Genomic DNA, 18,362 nt, shown 5'->3' on the forward strand with positions numbered 1-18,362 from the left:
CAGGAAACACGGCCCATGTCTCAGGCTCAGGACAGCCCCGCAGCCTGGTGCCGGCTGTGAGAAGAGCCAGGTGTGCAAATTCACCGCCAGCAATCAGTCGGGCCACGGTCGAGAACAAACGTCCCACGAGATCAGCACCTGTTCTCTTCCCACCCCCGGGGTCAGAAAGCCCTGCCGCCTCTCTGACTCCATCACTAAGCAACAGGGTCACCTGGTGAATGCCACTGACTTTCTGCACCTGCCTCCTTGTGGCTGAAATGAGGCGACCGTCCCCTGCCTTCCTAGGCTCACAGGCCCCTGGGGAAGACAGCTGTGGGCACAGTGAGTGTGTGGAGGGCACTGCAGACACGGAACTGGGAGTGTCCCACATCTGGAGGCTGTCCTAAACGTTGTTCATCCTAGCTGGTTTGGCTCAGTGAATAGAGTGTCTGAGGACCAAAGGGTCCCAGGTTTGATTCCGGTCAAGGGCATGCACCTTGGTTGCAGACTCCTTCCCAGCTTAGGCCGTGGTTGGGGCTCATGCAGGAGGCAAACCAATCAATGTTTCTCTCTGTCTTTCCTTCTCTCCTCTACTCTGCCTAAAAGTCAATGGAAAAATATCCTCAGGTGAAGATTAACAAATAAATAAGTAAAATAAAGACTGTTCAGTAGACTTCCATGATGCCATCCTCTGTCATGTCCACCAACAGATGAATGGATAAGTACAATGTACCACATACATACACAACGGAATGCCATTCAGCCTTAAAAAGGAAGGAGATTCTGACACATGCTACCACGTGGATGAATTTTTAAAGACATTACACTAAGTGAAATAAGCCAGTCACAGAAAGACAAATTTTGCATGACTTCACTTATAGGAGACATCCCCAATAGTCGAACTCAGAAACAGAAAGAATGGTGGTGGCCAGGGGCTGGGAGAACAAAATGGGAATTAGTGTTGAATGGGTTTAGAGTGTTAGTTTTGTAAGAAGAAACAGTTTGGATGCACCACAATATGAATGTACTTAACACTACTGAGCGGAACACTGGAAAATGGTTAAGATGATAAATTTCATGTTACCTGTGTTTTCTTACCAAAATAATAAAAGTTAATATATGTAAGTCAAAGCATACATCGTCACCGAATTCCTTTCTAAATTTATGAATTGTTCCTACCCAGAGACAGCATCAACCTGAGGTCTGAAGCAAAAATCCTAGTGAGCAAGCGAACAGCAACCTCCTGAGCTCCCGACGGGTGTAGGTCTGCCCAAACAGCCCGCACTCCTCGGCTGCCCCTTCTCCACCACAGAATTAAGACTCGAGGATCCCCAGATGGGAGCAGAGGATCGGGGAGAAAATGAATGGTGGGGAGAACAAGGAAGGTGTAGAAAGTTGGGGAGGAGAGAAGGGAAGCAGGAAGGAAGAGGTCTGGACTATGGGCATCTTGAGCTTCTGGAAATTTGGTTCAAAGGCCACACAGGTTGGTGGGAACTCAAGCTTTGGAGTTAGGCCTGTTTCAAATCCTGCCACCACCACCCCCCACCCCCCGCGCCCCCCTCCCCTCACACACACTTTTTTTCCTGCAAGTTTTTTGTTGTTGTTTTTTGTTTTAGCCACTAAAAGCCTTGGTTTCCTCATTTGTAAAAGGTGTTCATGATGTTGTATAAGTCATGGGGTTTTATGAGGATCGCCTGTAAATCAAGTCTTGAGATCACGCCGGGCACAAAAATGGCCCTCGGTCTAGTCTGACTGTTACAGCTTCATACCAAGAAGCAAGAGGAAGAGAAGGCAGGCAGCCGGTGTGAAACTCACTCCTAAAAGAAAAAAAGAAGGGGGGGGGGGGAGGGAGCTGGACGCCCAATTCTAATCCAGAACCTTCTACTAGCTCATTGGTGACCTCCAGGCAAGTCCTTCGCAGCCTGTTTCCTCCTCTGAAAAACGAGGACTGGGTCTCTTCTACCTGGGAAGGTAGATGGACCCGAATCCTTCGTGCTCCAGATGCTTTCCTCCCCGCGTCACTCACCGCCCACACCTCCGCCCCGGGCAGGGCCAAGGAGGCCCCCTGGAGGACATAGGAGGAAAAGACGTAACGTGGCTGGGAGATGCCCACAATTGGCCTCTGCATGACAGTGAGGACATGATCTGGCAGACGAGACTCTCATCACAAAGCAGGGAGAAGACCTAAGGTAAGAGGGTGACCTGAACGGGAGGGGCTTCCTGCCTGACACCACTTTAAAAAGTGTCATGGAGCACCATGAAGTTCCGTCCTGTCTGGTGAACTCCATGTCCAGTGTCTACTATAACATACAGACATTGACATTCTTATTAAACCATCTTCCATTCATTCTTAGGATAACTAACTTGGTCATTATGTTAGTGACCTATGAACAGCCTATGAACATGGTTATACCAAATGAATGTTGTTGCAATATTAAATGCTGTTATAATGTATAAACGCTGCCACCTCTCCTGGGACTCGGAAATAAGAATGACCTGGATCTCTTCCATGTCCTATGTAACAGGCATCTCCCAAAGGCGCTTCTCAGGGGCGTAGGAAAAGACAGAGGAGCTAACAAGTCACTCTTTTCTCCTTCACGTGCCCACATGGTATTGATTCAAAAAGGAGAAAATATACTCATCAAAATAAGGGCCGGTCATTCAGTCACCCCCTCACTTAATCAATATGCATTGACTCATGCAGAAGGGATATGTTTTTCATTCTTTGTCTTCAAATGCCCTTTACAAGCAGAAATCAGTCAAATGTGTTTACCTACCTTTATATTCTCTTGGGCAAGTCTACGATGTTACTAACCACCCTGCTATGGTAAGTGACAAAAATGAGGTGAAGAAGGTTCGTGTACAGAATATAAAGCACAGATCAGGAACTCCACCAACGTCACCACTAAATAGGTTTAAGTCAAGTTTCCCACTTTTTTGAAAGGGGGTGGGGGAAAGGCCTCGTGCCTGGTTCCTTTCAGGGATTCAATGAGATAAGAGTTTCCTTTGGAAGAAATGCCACCCTCATGTATTCTTAGAAACTATCAGCATTCTCCAGGTCACACAGAAGTACTGGAAAACAATGATCTAATTCTATTACGTGTCCTAGTGAGACTGGGCCTGATGGTCTCACCTACCGGTTTTGTAACTAGCCTCTCACCCACACACTCAGTGTCTGCTTCCCAGGCCAAAAGGAGGAATGGGGTGAGCAGGCAAGAAGACAATTTTGGAGAACCACTTTATTACTGGTGTTCATTTGCAAGGCAATTTTGGAATATGATGTAGCTGGAAAGATTGGACAACTTGGCTGGACAGAAAGAGACAATTCCTCTGATGTCTGGTCACTAGACATTCATTCATCTGTCATTCATTAGATTGGCAAACCCGTACCAAACTGCTTCTACATTCTTGGCATTTATGCTAGGCGATGTGGATACCAAAGGGAACAAATCATGTTCCAATCAAATTTCATAGAATCGGTATCCCTTGGTGATAAGGCAATTAAATAGAAGTCAATAACAGAAAGATAAACTTCCATTAATGTGTACAATTTTAAACTCGTCACTAAATAAATCATGGGCCATAGAAATAACCACAATAAATCAGACAATTCTTAAGACTTAATGACAGTGAAAAGGCTACATATCCAAACTTGTAGGACACAGAGAGAAACGTATAGTCTTAAATGCTAATGTTAAGAAAAAAGAAAGCTTTGCGATGAATGAGCTAAGCATTCTGCTTAAGAAATTAGGAAAGATACAAAAATTTAAAAAATTAGAAAGAATAATAAAGATAAGAACAAAAATTAATAAAATAAAAAATAAAACAAGAGAGATCAACAAAGTCAAAAATCTAAAAAAAAAAAAATATATTATCCAAACAAATTAGACTACATCATGACCAAGTTGGTTATCCTAGGAATGAATGAAAGATGGTTTAATAAGAAAAATCTGTCAATGTAATTTCCCACATAAGCAGATTTTTTAGACATATCATTATCTCAATAGTTGTATAAAAAGCATTTGATAAAATTCAATACTAGCTAATATTAAAAAAAAAAAGAAAGAAAACTTAGCAAAACTCATTCTTAATGAGGTAACATTAGACACAGTTCTTTTGCCATCAGGAAAAAGACAAGGATGCCTACTCTCACCACCTATATTCAATATTATTTTATGGATATTAGCCAATATGGTAAAACAAGAGAAATGAATAAGAGGTACAAAAATTAGAGAACAAAAATCTCACTATTCACAGATAGTGTGACTGTCAGAATAACCCAAAAGATTCTACAGACTGCCAAAACCGGTTTGGCTCAGTGGTAGAGCGTCGGTCTGCGGACTGAAAGGTCCCGGGTTCGATTCCAGTCAAAGGCATGTACTTGGGTTGCGGGCACATCCCCAGTAGGGGGTGTGCAAGAGGCAGCTGGTCGATGTTTCTCTCTCATCGATGTTTCTAGCTCTCTATATCTCTCCCTTCCTCTCTGTAAAAAATCAATAAAATATATTTTTTTAAAAAGATTCTACAGACTAAGTATTGGAAATAATAAGAGAATTTCACAAGCCATCAGGATACAAGATCAATATTCAAAATAAATTGCATTTCTATAAACCAGCAACAAAAGGAACACTAAATTTTTTTTAAATGCTATTAATATAGAAACAAAAAATATATAAGCTTTCTAGGAATGAATCTAGACAAATACTGCAAGACTTGTTTGGAGAAAATAATGAAACCTTATTGAAAGATATTTAAAGAAGACCTTAAAAGGGGGAGAAATTTAATGTTCAAGGATGTAAAAAAAATCAATAAAATGATGATGTCAGTTTTCTTCACATTTATCTAAATACTCAAGGAATTATAATCAAAATCCCAACAAGGTTTGTTTTGTTTATTGTTTTTCAAAGGCACTTGGCCCAAGAATATCCAAGACATTCCCGGAGAAGAAAATAAAGAACCCTGGCTTATTTAATAAGACTTATTATAAGCCTGGGATAGTGAACACTGAGTGACACTGATACCAAACCTAGCAAGAGTAATTGTTTAAAAAGGGCCCCGACCCTGGCTGGTTTGGCTCAGTGGATAGAGCAACAGGTTCAATTGGACTGAAGGGTCCCAGGTTCAATTCCAGTCAAAGACACATGCCCATGTTGTGGACTTGATCCCCAGTAGGGGGCATGCAGGAGGCAGCAGATCAATGATTCTCTCATCATTGATATTTATATCTTTCCCTCTTCCTTCCTCTCTGAAATCAATAAAAATACATTTTAAAAAAAGAATGAGAAAAAAAAAACATTTTAATTACTAGATTAGCAAAAATTAAGAATTCCACCGATACCAAATGCTAGAGAGATTGTAGACCAACAGAAACTCTTAATCATTGCTGATTAGAGTGCAAACTGGTATTCTGGAAAATTAAAAAAACATTATTTTGGGAAATTGACATTTCCCTACCTATAGCACAGCTCTATGGCACTCGAGAGAATATTTATAGCATTGTTCTTTCTAACAGCCAAACACCTAAAGCAATCCAATGTCTTTTGTCAAAATAATGAATCAATAAATTGTGCTATAGTGTAGTCTCAGAGTGGGAAAGTACTTGAAAAAATGAACTACAGCTAAACACAACAACATGGGTCAGAATCTTAGAAACATAATGTTGAATGGGATGAGCAAGTCTCAGAAGATGTTGGAAAAACACGGTGCCACCATGGAGAAGTCACGGGTTCTTGGGTTGGGTGCTGGGTTCTCCCATGTGCATCATTAATAAGCTTCTGCTTGCATATGTTACATATCATTTTGGTATATACCAAATATTGCACAAATCCTTTCCACAGTTCAGCGCCTGGTTGACTAAGGCAGACTGACAACAGCTACAACATACTCATAAATAACAGAATGGAGCAATCTTTAAAAAGCTCTGGAAACAATTAGTCCTGCAGACTTTATAGGCACTAAAGGCTCTACTGCATCCCTAATAATCCTGTGGAGTCAGCAGACAATGAATTGTTATCCCCTTTAAGAGATGAGAACACTGAGATTCATAGATTAAGACATCTGTCCAAGATCACACAGTTAGTGAGAGGCTGAGCTGGCATCCAACTCTGAGATCCTGGGCCTGGGCCGGAGGATTTTCTATAGACGTTCCTCTATTAAATACTTGCAGGGTAGAGTCTAATGTGGTCTAGAATGATATCTGGTCAATTTTCAGAATAGTGTTATCCAATTGCTTAAGATTTTCTTTCTTGGGCCTAGGGGAGTGGTGTACCTCTGGACTATCATTCCAGTTCACAAGCTCTTAGAACTAGCTCTCATTCACTTTGTAAGTGACCAATGGGACTTTTTTTTTTTAAGGAAAGAAGTTACTTACTTTCATGGCACATGTCTTAGGGTGATATATATATAGCTATACATTTTACTGAGCACCTTCTAAGGTCACATGCGTCGTACACATTCTTTTAATCCTCATAGAAATATTTATGAGATAGGCATTATCCTCATATTACAGATAATAAAACCAAGGCCATTTCCAAGATTCACTATGATAAAGGGCCAGGAGACAAAGAAGGACCAACAGCTCTGCACATGTGAGTGGAGGCAGTCAGAGGGCATGACCAGGGGAAACACAGTACAATAAAATGGGAGCAGATAAGCACAGGTTCTTTGGTGTGGGGATGATAGTGATGATGGTGGCTATACTTGGTAACAACCTACCATTTTTTGCTTTTCCTAAGGCAGAATGAGAAAGACAGCAGCACAAAAGATTCAAGCAAGACACTAGACCTTTCTTCTTTTTAAAAAAATTGATTTCAGAGAGCAAGGGAGAAGGAAAAAGAAATAGAAACATCAAAGATGAGAGAGAATCTTCTATTGGCTAGCTCCTGCATATCCCCTACTGGGGATCAAGCTCAAAAAACCAGACATGTGCCCTGACTGAGAATCAAACCGTGATCTACTGGTTCATAGGTCAACACTCAACCACTGAGCCACACCATCCGGGCTAGACATTTCTTCATTTTAACAGCTTAATATTTCTATAAAGAGAATTCATGGTATTATTCCCCTGACAATTTCCACTGAGTGGCCAGATTATTATGATCTCTGAATGCATAATAATCTGGCCACTCAGTGTACTTCTCTTGAGTACCTCATTTATTTGATATCAAAGATACTATAAATTGTGCACCTGATCAGTTTTCTCCTTTGCACTGGCTGATAGAAAGCTCAGGGCAAATAGGTGGTTGATCTCCAGCAAAAGTCTAGAATATTTTTGGTACCCATTGGAGATACAAATACACTGAGTGGCCAGATGATTATAATCTCTGAATGCATAATAATCTGGCCACTCGGTGTATAATGAAAAACAGTATTCGTTGTCTTGGTGCAGTGTGGGTACCGGCACACCTGAGGACAGGTGTGCAGCAGAGATGAAGGCTCCAGGCTCTTCCTGTCGTGCTGGTGATCCTCCGATGTCAGGGAGGGCGTGTACACCATGTGCACTGGATTGGCAGTGAGCACGTCCATTGTCATCTGGCTGCTGACTCAGAATAAACTCGGGTGCTTCTGTTTCTTCCTTTTCCATGTGGAGGGGGATCCCAGGTATAGCTCTTACCCATTCAACATCTAAACTTCCTCCACTCGGTAACAGCACCCAATTTTCCTTCGAGGGAACACCTTTCCCCACACGGAGTGCATGTGTTCCAGGTGGTGTTAGAACCACTATTAGCTCCAGGCATGGACTTGTGACATAGGCTTGCTAAGTCAAAAACCCCATGTGGCCAACCCATGAGCTCAGGGATGGGCCTATGACCTGAGCTGGCTACCAGAACCCGAACACAGCCTTTTGCTGGAGCTCTAGCGACCGAGACATTCTCTCCGGGATGGTCAACTGGTAAGAGAAATCCTCCTGGAGCTGCCAGGGCCATTTCTTGAGAGAGCCTGCCTTGAGAATGAAGACACCGTCGGTACCAGATGGAGAGAGAGAAAAACAAGTCCAAACGATACCACTGGAGCCCTTGCATCCAGCCATAGCTAAAGCTAATTCCACTCATGGACTTTTCAGTTATAAAAATAAATAATGTGGGCATGTCGTTTTTCTTAACTCTTGTGTTTTGTTGTTTTAGTCTTAATTTTTGCTTTGAGCTGGGTCTCCATTACTTGCAACTTAGAGTCCTAATGATAAATATGCTGAGTGTAAGAGAAGCACCCCACAGTTTTATTGAAACCTAGCGTCCTGATGGTGGCCTTCACTTGGCCCAAGTCAGAGCACCAAGAGCAATAAGTGAATATGTTTCATTTTAAAAGGTAAATATCGAGAAACCTGCTCTGTGCTCCTAGGAATCTCCACAGAACACATCAGTCTAAAATAGTCTTTCCCAACCTTTCCCACGTCGAGGCAAACACACAGAAAATTCTAGAAGTGTGTAAGGCACAATGGAGAGAGCAGAGGTGATTGGTTCAAGGACTCAGGCATCCCAGGGCCCTACCAACCATCCCAAGAGCCAACCAATCCCCAGCCATACCTCTCTCCCAGGTGCCGGGTGAGTGGCGTTACTAGAGGAAGGGGAAGGTGAGGGGATGTGTTTGGGAGCAAATCCTCAAGTGGGTCTCCTCTTAACAAGATGGGTGACCTGCTCTACCCGACAGTGCGTTCTTTATGCTCCATACACCAGGCTGGAACGAAGTGCTTGTACATTGTTAGCATTGTTTCTCAAAATCGGTCTGCCAAGAGCCAGCTGTTTCTGCACAGTCAGGCTTTCTGGGGCGGGTGGCTCTGGCTCTGTGGGAAGGACCCCTCGCTTGGCTGAAACTGCTTTTGCTCTCTGCAGCAGACCCAGACTTCCAGCCAAGAAACAAAGGGGCGGAAGGTCACCGGACTGGGGGTGGAGGGAGGAGCAGCCATAGAGCTGCGCCAAGAGAATGCCATTATTCAAGAAATGATTGAGGAGTTTCTTCAAGACTGGCCAAGGGAGTCATTCTCTTTGAACTCTGGGGGGTGGAAGAATGCTGAGCGTCCAGTGTGCAGATTCTTCCATTGACCCGTTGTGGTCAAACAAGGATAGACGATGAAAAAGAGCTTCTCTGCTCTATAAAGCCAGGAGGTGAACGCTGTCGGTGGTGGGTACAGAGAACTGAAGGACAGGCACCTTGTTATTGCCATCTTATTAACAGCTGCCTCCCCCTGGTTACCTGGCACCTATCACCCAACTTTCCTAGGTGGCCGGCCCATCAACAAGCCAACAAGCATCAAACCTGCTTCTCTATGTGCGCCCAGGAGGTAAGGGAAGTGAGAGAGAGATACAAGCACCTAAGACATGAAGCTCTCATGTGCCGGAGCACAGACATGTTTCTCATTAAGTCTAAGGTAGATGGTAAGTGGCCAGCAAAGGAACAAGCCAAGTGTTTGGGGAACTGGGTGAGGGGCGAGGAGAGAATTCCAACGAGCTTGGGATGGGGTGATGAAGATCTAAGAAGGCCTCCAAGGAGACATCGCACATGGCCTGGGTTGTTAAGGATGAGAAAAAAGAATGGCATTTCCCGTGTCTCAGGACTTAGAAGGGTCCCTGCTGGAGGAACAGGACTGTGTCCTCGCTGTGGGCTGAACTGTATCCTCCCCCCAAATTCATATGTTGAAGTCAGATCTCTAGTACCGCAGAATGTGATTCTTTAGAGATAGTTAGACACCTTTGATAAGGTACTTGAGTTGAAGTGAGGTGAGTAGTTGTATCTGCATCCAATGGGACTGGTATTCTCCTAAGAGGAAGTTCAGACACACAGATGCTTCAAGGGAAGACCACGTGCAGACAGCCTTCCACAGCCAAGGAGGAAGCTGGGAACAGCTCCCTCCCTCGCGGCCCTCAGAAGCTCCAGCTTCGCTGACTCCTTGATCTCTATGCTTCCAGCCCCCCAGTCCTCTGAGACAATGAATGTCTTGTCTAAGCCCTGTGTCTGCAGTGCTTGTTATGGCAACCCACGTAGACTTACACCTTCTGGGTGCCCCCCCCCCCACCCCGCACCTGCCACCCTGGGGACGGCCACCCAACCTTCCAGGGGGGAGTGAACACCCTGACCTCCCACCACCCCCATCTGGACTCAGCGCCGTTATTAGCATGTGTGTGGCTCATGCGCCTGATTCTAGAACCACACACACGCTTCCTCAGATCCGGAGGGTCAGCAGCCTGCCTGGAACACTGTCCTGGGTGGTGGCCAGCCTGCCCTCCCCCTCACAGCTAGAAGCCAAGGTGCACCAGCTCCTATGGTCTCCTCCACTTCCTGTCTTATTAACCCTTCTGTGGCTCGTCTGCCGGCTGAAGTACCAGGGTCTGCCTCGGTTTTGTTTGTTTGCTTATTTCTCATCCTCAGAAAGCGGTAATGCTAGCAGCCAAATTGATTCTGCTTACAGCTCTTCCTGGGGCTTAAGTGTGGGAAGACAGAGCTCTGACTGGAGAGAAGACCGAAGGTGGCCTGGCCCCGTGGCTGGGTTTGGGGAGGATTCCTGTAAAACCAGAGCCTCCTTGAAGACCTGAGTCCACTTTAAAAAGACACCTCCGCTGACTGCCCGGACTCCCCTTATCCTGACCATCACCAGCCTGACCAAGCTGCTTAGAATCAATAAAAATGCACATGGGCAACAGAAGCAAAGATCTCAGAATTGCCAATCTGAGATCCTGTGCTGTTCATCTGTAGCCTCACCTTACCTCACCCGGATGAGTCTCTAAGCTAATCTGATGAACCGTCCTCCTCTGCAAAGCCCACAGCGAAGCCGTGACTTGCTTCTGAATCCAGCCTGTCTTCTTGGGATTAAGAATCCAGAGACTGTGAGCGGGATCCCAGCTCTGCAAATGACCTCTGAGGTGACCTTGGGCAAATTACATCTCATCAGCTTTCCCAACTGAACTGTGACTGTCCCTTCTCTGTGTGGGCTGCCCTCACTCTCATGGGCAGAATTGGTTGCTCCCATGATACTTAGTCCATGGTGGCCATGAGGTGGTCTCCACAAGAGTTGGCACCTTGCCCCCCCCCACACCCTCACACATGTACACACATGTACACACATGCTCCATATCCTATGAGTCCTTGAGGGAGCTGTATCCCCAACTGGAGAAGGCCGTGTCAACTGGTTTTGTCTAAGCTCACCCTCAACACTCCTTGGCCACGGTAATAGCTGCGGGGGACCTATAATCACCCCAGATTTTATCTTCAACTCCCCCTTGCCAGGAGAGATGAAATTTTACAGCTAAAACCCAATTCCAGTCCGGCAAAAGTCTCAACTTTGTTCTTTCAAAACCAAAGAGTCGGACTAGGCGCCAGAGGCCTCAGACACTCCAGAGTTCTGAAAATATCACTCGGGGGATTATGAGAAGTGCAAGCCAGTCATAAAAATTTAATTCACTTACCCGGAGAGTTCCCAAGAGGTTTACAGCTGTGGTGGCGGGGCTGGTTTGTTAGAGCGTGGTGCCGACAAGGCCCAGATCAAGGTGTCTTCCCTCTGTGCCCATCTGCCCTTCCCAGAGGAGCACCCTGAGCCACAGGCTCCGCCTGCAATGCCCGCCCGCCTGACCTCTGCTGGGTCTTCTGTGCCCAGGGAGAAGAGTTAGCCAGGGCTCCTCCCCACCTGCTGAAGAGAAGGTGGGTGTCAAGGTCGAAGCACACAGCATGAGCTGTGGCCGACGTGGGACCCATACCTGCTGGATGCCCTGCAGCTTGGCTGGGTTACTTCTGACAACCCTCCTTGAACCCAGACCCACCAATTCATTCACCTGGGATTTTATCAACGTCATCCATGCAATCTGTACAAAAAATTAACAACGACCCATGGACAAAGCTCAAATGTGGAAAGAAAGAGGTAACAAGAGAGAAGAGATCCAACCAAGTAACTCTCAGGATTTCTGGCAATGTTTGGTCTGCTTCCCCTTTTACAGGAGAGATGATGATTCTAAAGCAAGGAGTCCGGACTGAGTCTTCAGACAGCACTTGGCAACAATTACTGATCAAGCACCAGCGATGGCCGCAGAAACAATGGGAGACACGGACAGACAATAAACAAATCAGCCGATGAATGTACAGATAAGTGGAACAAGTCAATCTCTCTCTCTCTCTCTCTCTCTCTCTCTCTCTCTCTCTCTTTCCCCCTCTGTCTCCCTCTCTCCCCTTTCTCTCTCTCTAAAAATCAATAAATAAAAAAGAAAAAGTTAAAAAAAGGAAATCTTTCCATTTGCACATCAAAATGGAAAGACCTGGAGGGCATTATGCTAAGTGAAAGAAGTCAGAGAGCTTATGCTTTCATCTACATTTAACGAAATCATCGAAACAACAAAATACAAACCCAGAGATACAGAGAACAGCCTGGTGGTGGCCAGAGGAAGGGGGTCCGGTTTGGGGAAATGGGTAAAGGGGATCAAACAAACTTCCAGTTATAAAATAAGTAAGTCATGGGGAGTAATGTACAGCCTGGTGACAATAGTTAATCCTATGTCACATATCTGAAAGTTGCTGAGAGTATATCTTACGGTACAAGTTCTCATCGCAAGAAAAGCTATTTTTCCGTGTGTGGTGATGGATGTTAACTAGAGTTACTGTGCTGATGCTGTTTATACAAATATCAAATCCTTATGCCATATACCTGGTTAATGCTGATTATACCTCAATATGAATTAATTAACTAGCTGATTAAAAGATAGTTGTCACTCTGTGGTTCTCAAAGTGTGGTCCCCAGATCAGAAGCATTCGTATCCCTTGGAAATCTACTGAATCAGAAACTCCGGGGGTGGGATCCACAATCTGAGTTTTCATTCTTCCCGGTGATGTTACGCACGCTCGAGTTTGTGAGGATGAGGGCTGTGAGGAGAGTGACTGTTGGGTCTCTGTGGGCAGGCTGGGCAGAGATGGACTCTTTAGGAAGGTGCCGTCTAAACTAAGCTGAAGCCGAAAGAAGAGAATGAGTCAGCAATGTGAAGAGCGTATGGAAGAGCCTAGAATGTTTGAGGAAGAGAAAGGAGGCCAGTGAACAACAAAGAGCACTGGGACATCTTATGGGAGGGGCAGGGTCTGAAAGTTGGCAAGTCTCCCCTCTGGTGGGTCTCCCCATAGTGGACTATGGAGGCTGGGCAAGGGTTCTCTAAAACAGGGAAACAATAGGAGCCTGCCTACTGGGTCATTCGAGAAGTCAGTGAGTTAGCGGATGTGAAAGATTGGGGAAAGGGAGAGGCAGTGCTCACGTGGGAATTATTAAAATGAAGGGAGTCTGCCGAAACCGGTTTGGCTCAGCGATAGAGTGTTGGTCTGCAGACTGAAAGATCCCAGGTTCGATTCCGGTCAAGGGCATGTACGTTGGTTGTGGGCACATCCCCGGTAGGGGGTGTGCAAGAGGCAGCTGGTCGATGTTTCTCTCTCATCGACGTTTCTAGCTCTCTATCTCTCTCCCTTCCTCTCTGTAAAAAATCAATAAAATATCAAAAAAATAAACAAATAAATTAATTAATTAAAATAAAATAAAATAAAATGAAGGGAGTCGCTTAAGGATGCAACCATGGAATCCAGCCTCCCACAGAGATAAGCCAACAGACCACAGGCCAGCCCCACGTGGTCCCTGGCCAACACCTGTTCTCTGGAGCTAATTGACATTGCGATGATTCTTAAAAAGGGATTAGGAGTCTGAAGTGGGAAATTTTCCAGAAAGGCCTGATAGTAGAACTCTTTTTTTGAGAGAGAGAGGAACAAAGGAAGGGAGGGAAGAAAAAAGGGAGAGAGAGACATCAATTTGCTGTTTCATTCACTCATGCATTCATTGGTTGATTCCAGTATGTGCCCTGACTGGGGATCAAACTTGCAACCTTGGTGTATCGGGACGATGCTCTAACCCAGTGGTCAGCAAACATGCAGCTCTTTGGCCCCTTGAGCGTGCCTCTTCCACAAAATACCACGTGTGGGCACGCACATACAGTGCAATTGAAACTTCATGGCCCATGCGCAGAAGTCGGTTTTCGGCCTGGGCGAGTCTATTTTGAAGAAGTGCCGACCACTGTTCTAACCAATTGAGATACCTGGCCAGGGCTAACTCTTACTTTCCACTTACCGGTCACTCTAAGAGGATTCTCAGCTTCACAGGATTGTGTTTTACTCCAGCTCCTTAAAGACTCACCCAGGTGTTATAAGGGCAATGTCAGATTGCTCACGGGACCAGGCCATGTCTTACAAAAGATATCCGCCCTCCACTGAGGTCCCTTTCCTAAAGGGACCCCGAAAACAGCTCATCTCTGCCTCAAGCTCAAAGAAAGGCTCCACCCAGGACTCAGAACATGGAAGTGATGCCATTACCAGGTGGCCAGTCACTGGCCCCCCCAGACCTTAGACTGAATGCAAAATCTCTGCCTCCAGCAGCTCCTCTTCACCTGGTGGGAAGGTTTTCACATCCCGAGGGGTCAGGGAGGGGGCATCCTTGGGGAGGGTGGTCCAGCCCCTCTTGTATAGATGAGAAAACGGAGCCAGAAAGAGAAGGGACTGGAGCCACAGCCACCCACGGAGCTGGCTGCGGTGCTAGGATTAGATCAAGACCCCAGTTCACTGGGCCCCTAAACCGGGCATCTCCTCCAAACAGATGTCAGCACCGCACTCTCCCACTCCCCGGCCGGCGCTCACAGAACAAGGCCTGAGCCATTGGCACGGCACTCCAAGCCCCCAGAGTCTAGCTCCTGCCAAGTTTCCTAGCCCCCCCCCCCCCACTCGATCCTGCCCACCCCCAATCCACGTACGTACTGGGCATCCTGAACGGGCAGGTGACCCATGGGCTCGTGACCAAGGCTGGCCCTCAGTAGCATTCCTCAGCGTGCCGGGCAGTTTCTCGCCTCCATGCCTTTGTCCACATCCTCCTCCTTGACCCGAAAAGCCCTTCCTCGTCTCCCACATCAAAATCCTACTCAAGCCTCCAAAATTCCCCGCCAGGCCATCCTACCCATTCCCAGAGCAGAATCCCCATTTCCTGCGGGCACTCCTACAGCACCTGGCAATGCTGCTCTCGCCACCCTTCACACACCACCGGCTCCCGGGAGACTCTGGTGAGCGATGTGCATCCCCCCCCCCCCCCACTCATATCCGCTCAGCTGCGAGGTCCTGAGGGAGCGACAGTCTCCTTCACCTTCAGATCCCCTTCCAGCACTTGGCCGTGTCTGACACGGAGATGCGCTCGGTGAGTATCTGTTCAATCCAGTGACGCTCAGATGTGTGACACCTGTCTCTGAGGGAGTTTCTGTGACCTCGCCGGCCCACCCGCAGACAGCCTCGTACCTGCTTTGGCTGCTGCCCCCTCCCATCGGGCTAGAGCTGAGGCATGTGCTGGGATGTTTCCTACCGTCCCATCTGTCTCTTGGCAAGAGAATGGGAACTCCCCGGGGCAGCAAAGATGCCTGACTGATGCCCAGCACAGACCCCAGCCCATACATGGCAAATGAAGCAACCACGCCCGTTCATAATAACAAACGAACCTAGGTGGACGCCCAGGACACAATGGAACCCTATGCGTACAGGTCACCGCGTGCAGCTTTCACAACGGGCGAGCGGGACAGAAAGTTCCCGCTGGATAGAGACGTTAAATAAATAATCGCCAGTGGCTATCTATCTGTGCTCCGGAGAACACAGGACGGGATGCTCTGGTCACTGCAAGGTTTGCTCTGAGTTCACGGCTGGTCCCAGCAGCCCAGACCCACCATGCCTCCTTTGGTCACGGTGGCCACCTCTCACCAGCTCACAGACGACTTATCTTTCTCCCCAGCAGGAATGAGGCAGAGTAGGGTTTTGTGTGTGTGTGTGTGTGTGTGTGTGTGTGTGTGTGTGTGTCTTTCCATTGTTTCATATACTCTCCCTCCAATTAGGACGCCCTGATTCCCAGGGGAGCTATTGAAAATGCCAAGTTCTTACTGGTTGCGGATGCAGAGTCTGTTCTGTCTGACCTCACTGGTCCCTCGGGGATGGGTTAAGACCTGCGAAATATGTGGAGCTCGTAAATCAACGCTGGCTGGGCTTCTGCAAATGTTCTAGCTTGAAGGAAAGTCAGACAGCTCTGACAAGTCCCCAAGCCTCACTGCTTCCTGGGCCCCAGCCCGTGCCGGCCCCTGGAGCCCGTGGATGCTGGCGGCCGGGGCAGGGCCAGTGCTGGGTGTCCCCATCTCCCCTCTGGCCTGGCTCCGACAGCTGGAGGGGAATGGGAGGTCAGTACTTGACATCCAGTCTGATGTCTGGGGCCCTCTGGAGGGAAGGAATCCTGTGAATGTCCTTTCTCTGCCAGCCCCCGGGGACCCTTCCTCAAGCATGTTCCTCTGTTTCCAAGACAAACAGGAGCCTCAAGCCGGCTGTGGGGCAGAAGGGGTGCCAATGGCATGTCATACCATTGAATGGCGCCCCCTGGAGTTGTGCATGGACCTGGCCCTGGCTGGAATCAAATCCTTGGGAGCTAGTCCCTCCCAGGGCAGGGAAACGAAGCCCTGGTCTCACAGTGGGAAGAGCACAGCCACCACGGATTTCCACTCTGGCACGTACCCAAGGGGAAGGGGCCGCGGAGGCGGGTCCCTGTAAAGCTCATCTGACCAGAAGGTTCCTCACAGGCATCAGCCTCTCAACTACAGTGTGAATTCAATTCAGTTCGGCACTCACTGAGTGCCCGTGGCGTGAGGATCCACGCTGGGTGTGGGCACACGTGATGACCATGGCTCCGAGCCACAGGGCACTCAAGGAACAAAGAGACCTTGGTCCCCACTTGGCTCCCAGCAAGAGGTAGGGGGTGCTTTCAGTGGGTAATGAGAGATGGAGTGTGGAAATGAGTGAAGACTCCCCTCCCATTTGCCCAAGCTCTCCATTCATTCATCCATTCATTCATTCATTCATTCGGGTGACAATCACTCATCCAGAGCTCATGCTGCCTGGTGCCAGGTGCCTGCAGCCAAGGAAGCCTCTGTCCACTGCCCAACCCCTGACACCCATACCCGGGTAAGAGCCCGTGGCACCTGCCTGCCATCTGCCACACACTTGGGGGCTGCCCGGAAGCTGTGGCCTTGCTGCCTCCAAGCAGGAGACCAGCGGGGGGCTGGTCTTCCAGGGGAGGTCCTCTGATTCAGGGGGACTCTCTGATGAAGGTTCAACCCAGACAACCAGCACTTCCTCAGTCACAGCCTGCCGGCCAGCGTGGTCTGAAGTCTGTCTTTCTGTCTGTCTGCATGTCCATGTGTCCAGAGAGGCTGGCAGCCAATAAGAGGAGAGAATGAGTGGACTCGTGTCGCTACCTGGCATTCGCAGAGCTAAGAAGGCCCCAGAGAAAGGCTCCGGGGGGCCTGGGTGAGTGGGTCAGAGTGGAGGAGGGGAGAAGGGTCAGGTCAGCACATGGTCTCAAACTTCTCCCTCCCCCAACCTCCCACCTGGGATCAGCAGCCAACAGCACCCCACTCTGAGGGCAGGGGCCCATAGATGTAAGCAAGTAGGTCGCTGCCTCCATTTGGAGGGGCGAGGGGTGTGGCAGCAGCGATGGGTGAGGGAGTGCAGGCCTGACCATCAGACTCGCAGCAGATCCTTTGCTAAGCCCCCGAACAATCCCACAAAGAATGGACTAGTGTCCTAAGGGTTTAATGCCCTGAGCCAGGCACCTGTGCAGGGGTGGGATTCGAACCCCGACATGTCTGAATCCGAAGCCCGTGCCTTTTCCACAGCATCATACTAGCTCCCACTACATCCTGGATTAACAACCCACTCCCTACAGGTCCTTTGAGAAAATAAAGAGCCCCTTTCTTTCCCTAGCAGCAGATAGTATAACTCGGGCCTATCAGAAGATATTTACATGTGGCTGTTGTCGACAACATTAGCCATGATTCCTAACTTACTGTTTGAATTAGTTTTATCGCTCTCATGTGCACAGTCTCCATAACACTAATATTTTGCACTCACGTGGAATTTTTACTTCTTCATTTCATTGACTCCATTTCAAAGAACTCCCAAACCGGTCTGTTTCCCGCATCACGCTGGGTGGGGTGGGAGTTGCAGATGCCCCTCGGACAGCGTCCACAGTGCAGATAAGAAGGGGAAACATCTTACCTGCTAGCAGTGTAGGCACTGACCCTAAGCCAGCCATTCTGTCCCAGACTCACCCGTGGTGTGCTCACCCCACTTCCATCAAAAGGACGTTTGAAAAGAAATCTATGGAAACAGCCCAAGTGCCCATCAGTAGACAAGTGGATAAAAAAGCTGTGGTACATTTACCCCATGGGATACTACGCAGCAGTAAGAAAGAAGGCTCTCCTACCCTGTGAGACAGCATGCAGGGACTTAGAGAGTATTGTGCTAAGCGATATAAGCCCGTCAGAGAAAGACAAGTATCACATGATCTCCCTCAGATGTGGAATCTA

The 18,362-nt window shown here is 47.7% G+C and overlaps 1 protein-coding gene across 2 annotated transcripts in view; it reads right to left on the minus strand.

The window, feature by feature from the left end:
* FBLN5 (fibulin 5) overlaps nt 1-18,362 on the minus strand; it is a 69,898-nt gene that overhangs the window by 31,534 nt on the left and 20,002 nt on the right. The gene's annotated exons all lie outside the window — the stretch shown is intronic.

The sequence above is a fragment of the Pipistrellus hanaki genome (genome assembly GCF_964339955.1).
Source record: "Pipistrellus hanaki genome assembly, chromosome: 1".
Classification (NCBI taxonomy): domain Eukaryota; kingdom Metazoa; phylum Chordata; class Mammalia; order Chiroptera; family Vespertilionidae; genus Pipistrellus; species Pipistrellus hanaki.